The following is a 6,251-nucleotide window of genomic DNA, read 5'->3' on the forward strand; positions in this document are numbered from 1 at the left end:
CTCTACGAGACCCACTGATTTACCCCCTAGAGGTCAGACCATCACAACGACGTGGCTCACACACCCTGCCCGATGGTTACGACACTGCCCCCCGTGACTCCGGTACCTCAGAATCTGGAAACTGACTAAACATCTGAGCTTCGCACAGCCTGCCTGAGTGACCATGTTACCGATACCAGGTCACCTCAGCACAGGACAGAGACCCTGAGCTGGTCTTCAGCATACACAGGAATATGCAAGGTAATAAATACTCAGGTCAAAGGTTTTGGGTTCCTCTCCTGAGCAGGGCCTCCAAAAACAAAAACAAAAACAAAAACAAAAAGGAGGAAATCCCAAACTTGAAAATCTTTCACTCAAAGAAATTCAATCCATCAAGTCGAAGTAGAGGGTCTAAGATGGTCAAAGGCGGGCCCATGAGAAATGAGAGAAAATATTAATATGCAATATTCAGAATGAGAAAGAGAAAATGATTACTTAGGCAGAGGACACTTTTTAAAGCTTTGTTTGTTTGTTTGTTTGTTTTCTCCCCATAACTCTTCATCTTTATCTTCTCCCCAAACATGATATTTGTTACATAAACTCCCTCATTTGTTTCCACATAAACGCAAACATGATACTTTCCCCACCACATGACCTCTGTTGTCCCCCCTAGCCTGGATCCACCCATGAGATAGACAGCCGTGGCCCTACTGCCCTTGCTTGGAGTCCTCCCCTTCCCCCATCCCTGCCTCAGGGCATGCGCAGCACTTGTGGCCAGACCCCCCCCCCCGCCCCCTCCATGCACACATGTCCTAAAATGACATCCATTACAGGAAACGCATGAACACACCACTTGTAGCCAAAAGACGTTTGGAAAGTCAGTCTCCCCTCCCTCTGCACCATCTCCCTCCACTCTGGTGACCTCCCAAAGACACAAAGCCTCAGCCCAAAAAGGAACAGCTCTGATAATGCACGGGCCTTTCAAGAAGGCAGGATGGCACCTGGGTGGGTTAAACGTCTGTATCTTAGTTTCTGCTCAGGTTCTGATCTCACAGTTTGAGCCCCACATTGGGCTCCATGCTGACGGTGCAGGACCTGGCTTGGGATTCTCTCTCTCTCCTTCTCTCTCTCTGTTCCTCCTCTGTTCATTCATTTTCTCTCTCTCTCTCTCTCTCTCTCTCTCTCTGTCTTTCTCAAAATAAATAAACTTTAAAACTACTATAAAATACATTAACAAAAAAAGAAAACAAGACGGGGGTTAGAGATGGAGAGGGACCCAGGACACTTCTGAGCCACACCACAAATAACGGTTCTCTCTGGCTCTGGCTCCCAGCTGCACGTGCTCTCACAGCCCAGTACCTTTCAGTTTTGGCTCCAGCGGAGCTCCTCTCTCGCCCCTTCTCTGGGAACTCTCCCTCAGTGACATCAGTTTTCTTGAGCTGACCTCCCAGGCGGCTATAAGGATCCCAACAGCAGCATTTGGGGGGCCAAGACCATCTCTTTCATTTGAGCTTTACTGGTTTTGAAGCCCCTTCACAGTAGTCCCACCAAGGTAGTTGAGCCCTTTATCAACATCTGGTTTCATCACTGTTACTATAAAGAAAATACAACACTACCTGTGAGTCATTTAAGTTAGGGGAGAAGAAAGCAGTAGCTTCTACACAGAATGTAGTTTTGTGACGGGATAAATTAAAAACACACACAGGGGCACCTGGGTGGTTCAGTCGGTTAAGTGTCTGACTTCAGCTCAGGTCATGATCTCCCAGCTCACGGGTTTGAGCCCCGTGTCGAGCTCTGTGCTGACAGCTCAGAGCCTGGAGCCTGCTTCAGATTCTTTCTCTCTCTCTCTCTCTCTCTCTCTCTCTGCCCCTCTTCCACTCGTGCTCGCTCTCTCTCGCTCTCTCTCACTCTCTCTCTTACACACACACACACACACACACACACACACACACACACACAGCTTTCTTGTCAATTCAACATAGATTTCAATGTATAGCTTGTACCTAAAGGTATCTGAAATCAGGGAGTGCCACAGTCAAAGTGAACAGGGAGAGCCGTTTCAAATGTTCTCTCCTGATACTTTATCAAGTATAAGACAATAGTGGGTAAGGGCCAAGGCCAGTCTGGAGGATGTACTATGCAATTCTACCATTTTGCAAGTCACTAACCAATCTGGGTTTCACCTTATTCATTCAAAAAAGAAACAGTAACCTAGGGGCACCTGGATGGCTCAGTTGGTTAAGCGTCCAATCTCATGGTTTGTGAGTTCAAGCCTTGCATGACACTCAGAGCCTGGAGTCTGCTTTGGATTCTTTGTCTTCCTCTCTCTATGCCCCTCCTCTGATCTCTTGGGAGGGGAGGGGAGGGGAGGGGAGGGGAGGGGAGGGAAAACAGTAATCCAAGTTCAGTTCATTGGAATAGTGGATAGAAGGAGGTGTTAACTATCACTGACAGTGTCCGCTGAAATTGTATGCACAGTATATAAAGCTTTGTTCTTCAACATATTGAGAGATTAAAGAGCCAGTTAAATAATCAAGCTCCGAATTAAGTGTTTTTCACTTGCATTTCCCCCACAGTCATTACCATCACGCCTAAGGATCACAGAGTCACAGACCTCAAAGCTGGAAGGTACCTGAGTGGTCACCTTAGCACAATGGACTCCGCAGTTCTCTGCGTTCTTGTCTTCTCCTCACATTCTTAAACACCAAAATTTTTGATGGCGCGAACTGAAGAGGCTCAGACAACTCACAACACCACCAGTCAAATTAGCAACAATCCTGGCTGTGTTGCCTTCAGCCTTGCACGTCAATCTGAGTGGAATTCAGCTGTTTCATCCCGGCTCATCCCAGCTAACACGCAAGCGTTCCTCCGTGTCAGCTGTGCCTTGCGCCTGGAAAGTTGTCCCCACTCAGGCCTTCTGCACATGGGCTCAGTTCAAAGTCTGCCGAGCCGATACGACTCAAGAGAACCTTTCTACTACTCAAGGGACTCTTTCTGACTGGAGCCATGAAATCCACTTATGTATTATCTAGACTGGGCGATAATCCGATGAAGGGTCTGGATACACCAGGGGGCTATGATACAGTGGTTGAAAAACACCATTCCACCCTAATAAAAAGATGAGGACAGAGAATCTTGGACGGGTTATTAAGAAATCTGATTTCTAGAATCGAGTTCTTCCACTAATTAGCTGTGTGACTTTGGAAAGTCACTCCTCATTTCCTCACTCTCAGTGAAGTACTTGGAAGACAGGCAGTTGTAGGAGTCTTCCACTCTAAAGTTCCACGATTCTTAAACTAGCCCCACAGGGGGTTTCCTGAATGATGTACCCTGCCACCCTGTAGACAGACAGTTCTGGAAAGGAAAGCAATTTCACAAATATATCAGATAACTTTTCTTTTCTACTACCCATCTACTGAACACTGAATTCTACCCTCAAAATTTGCTTAAGCCTCTGGTATAGAAAAGGCTATGCCGTCTATAGAGTTGAAGATTGAGTATCAGCCGTAATATCAATTTCCTGATATTCAGAAAGGTTAGTAAAAGGCCAAGTAATACATCTTTTGTTATAAATGCATCATCATATAATAATAATTTGTGTGCATACAACTTCCCTTCCCTCTACTCTTCGTCCTTCCTACAGACATAAAGTAACACTTTTTTTCAAATGTAGAGAAAATATATCCTTAAATACATATCCATAATGCCATATTTTACAAATGATACTACCTGGTGTAGCCAATAAAGAGAGGAAAAATGAAGTAATTGGAGAAAAAATAATAGTTTTTGTGGGGGACAGGCTTCGGAATCCCACAGACTTCTACCAATGCGTTAACAAGGCAAAGAGAAATAAAAAGCCATAGGATGCTCGCACCTGAGTTTGGGTAAACATGATTGGCACTCCGAGAAGGGGATGGGGCAAAGGCACCCTGAGAATAGTAAAATGAAATCACTCTGAGAATAGGGGGGTGTTAAACCCCAAAAATAGAAAAGGATGGGCAAAGGCCCAAATATAAGAATGGGAGCAAAGGCTCCCAAAATAAAGGTATATGAGGTGAGCAAGCTTAGGCCTCCAGGGCAAAAATGCCCCCCAATTTACTATTATAGCAAAGAAGCTGCTTTCACAGGAGAAATGGCCAAGTTACCAACAAGGAAATTGGACTAGAGACCACTGAACAGCAAGCAGAGCAGCCCAGAGAGGAGATGATTAACAAAAGAAAAGGTGCCTTGTGAACCCTGGTGTTATTTCCTTTATCTGTCTTCTCCCCTAGGCCACCTAAGATAAACAGACACAGAGCCTCCCATCTGCCATCAACAGCCATCTGCCCAAAGGCTGCTGCCCAGGATTTTGTTTTACGTTGACCCAAACCCCAACCACTGTCCTTCCTCAACACCCCCCTTTTGTCCCCAGGTTGACGTTCACAGTTTCTTCATCTCTTTGTGCACACCCATCACATTTGTAAGCCTTCTGATCTTAATAAACATGGGGCAAGGGCCCTCATTCGGGGCTCTTGTCTTTTCCCAGACATTAGCCATCTCTCTCTCTCCTGTTTTTTTAATCTTGCACCCCGCTCTCTTGTTAGACAAGAGAGAATTTTAGACCAAGAGTCTACAACAAATCTTCACCACATTTAATGATTATATAGCAATTAGAAAAGAAAGCGATAATATGTTTTAATGTTTTATTTATTTTTTGTAAGATTTAATAGATGGAGGCAGAGGCGAGAGGAAAGAGTGACCAAGTTAAGGAGCACAAAAGCCTTTATTGGAGTCTGCAATTCCCAGGCGAGGTTCTGTGACTCTGGAATGGGGAGTCAGGGAAGTCGCGCCAGGTCCGGGAGGGCAAGGTGTTTTATGGATGCAAGAGTTCCGGGTTTGACCTCAGGTGGGCAGATAGCCAAGTAAGGGTATCTTTGGACGGTGGCAGGATAGGATTGGCTGTTGACTTCGGTGTGGTGGGGGATGATGGAATTCCATGGTGAGACATTCCAGATTGGAGAGTGAGGGGTCGTCTGTCCCTGGCAGTGCCTGGAACTATTCTCTGACCTGCAATAAAATGGCCGCTTGGTCGCCTTCCTAAAGTAACTCTTACATTTTTGATACAGAGAGAAACAGAGCATGAGAGGGGGAGGGAGAGAGAGACAGAGGGATACACAGAATACCAAACAGGCTCCAGGCTCTGAGCTGTTAGCACAGAGCCTGACGAGGGGCTTGAAGCCGCGAATGTGAGATCATGACCTGAGCCAAAGTCGGTGGGAGGCTTTAACCAACTGAGCCACCCAGGCACCTCAAAAGTGGTAATATTTTAAATAATTCAAATTATCTTTCATAACCAAAATTATTCATTCTACTGAGAATGAGTTAGCATTTTCTTATCAGTGAGATAGATTTTCTTTTTTTCTATTCTGAACTACAAATTGTATGAATTTTCAACTTACTGTCTTTTTCTAAATTCTCTAAAATTAACTTTAGAGTGAGATTTTCTCTTTTTTCCATTCTGAACTACAAACTGTACGAATTTTCAACTTACTGTTTTTTTCTAAATCCTCTAAAAATAAGTTTATTTATTTCCACTCAATATTAATGTTCATCTTTGGACAAATGACTTGGTTTCGACTTGGCACCCAAGGCCATACATATGACCTATCAAATAGCTTCAGGGACTCTCAAAGATCCAACGGTTACAAGCATTTCTGCATTAAAAATAATATCTGATCTAACATAAAACCACCCAAGGAAACTTCGCCCAGGGTTTCACTCTTTGAGCTGCCAGAAAAGGCGTATCAGAACTCCCCAAGACACTTCAGTGGCACTCATTAAATACCTCACCAAAGAATTCGCCTTTCCAGTGATGTGTTCACCCCCAACGTGGGGCAAGGATCCTTGTCCAGGTATCAGTGGGTTCCGTGCGGGTCTGCCCTAACCTGAGTTTGCATTCTCCAAGGATTCCTTTAGCAAGGCTCCGAGCTCCCTCATCTCCCCATGTGCTTCAGTTAAACTTTACCAGTCAGCTTTGATTTTTGTAATTGGCTGAAAATTGCCTCCCAAGAGGATATCCAAACCCAGATCTCTAGAACCTTAAGTGGTAAAAAAAAAAAAAAAAAAAAAAAAAAAAAAATTAAAAAGTTTGAAAAAAAGAACTTTGCAGATATGACTAAGTTGAGGATCTTCTGATGGAGAGATTATCCTTGATGACTTGAATAGGCTCCCAGTGCCATCACGAGTATCCTGATAGAGAAGCAGAGGGAGTTTTGATACGAACAGAAGAGGCG

The sequence above is a fragment of the Suricata suricatta genome, chromosome 14, assembly GCF_006229205.1.
Source record: "Suricata suricatta isolate VVHF042 chromosome 14, meerkat_22Aug2017_6uvM2_HiC, whole genome shotgun sequence".
Taxonomy (NCBI): Eukaryota; Metazoa; Chordata; class Mammalia; order Carnivora; family Herpestidae; genus Suricata; species Suricata suricatta.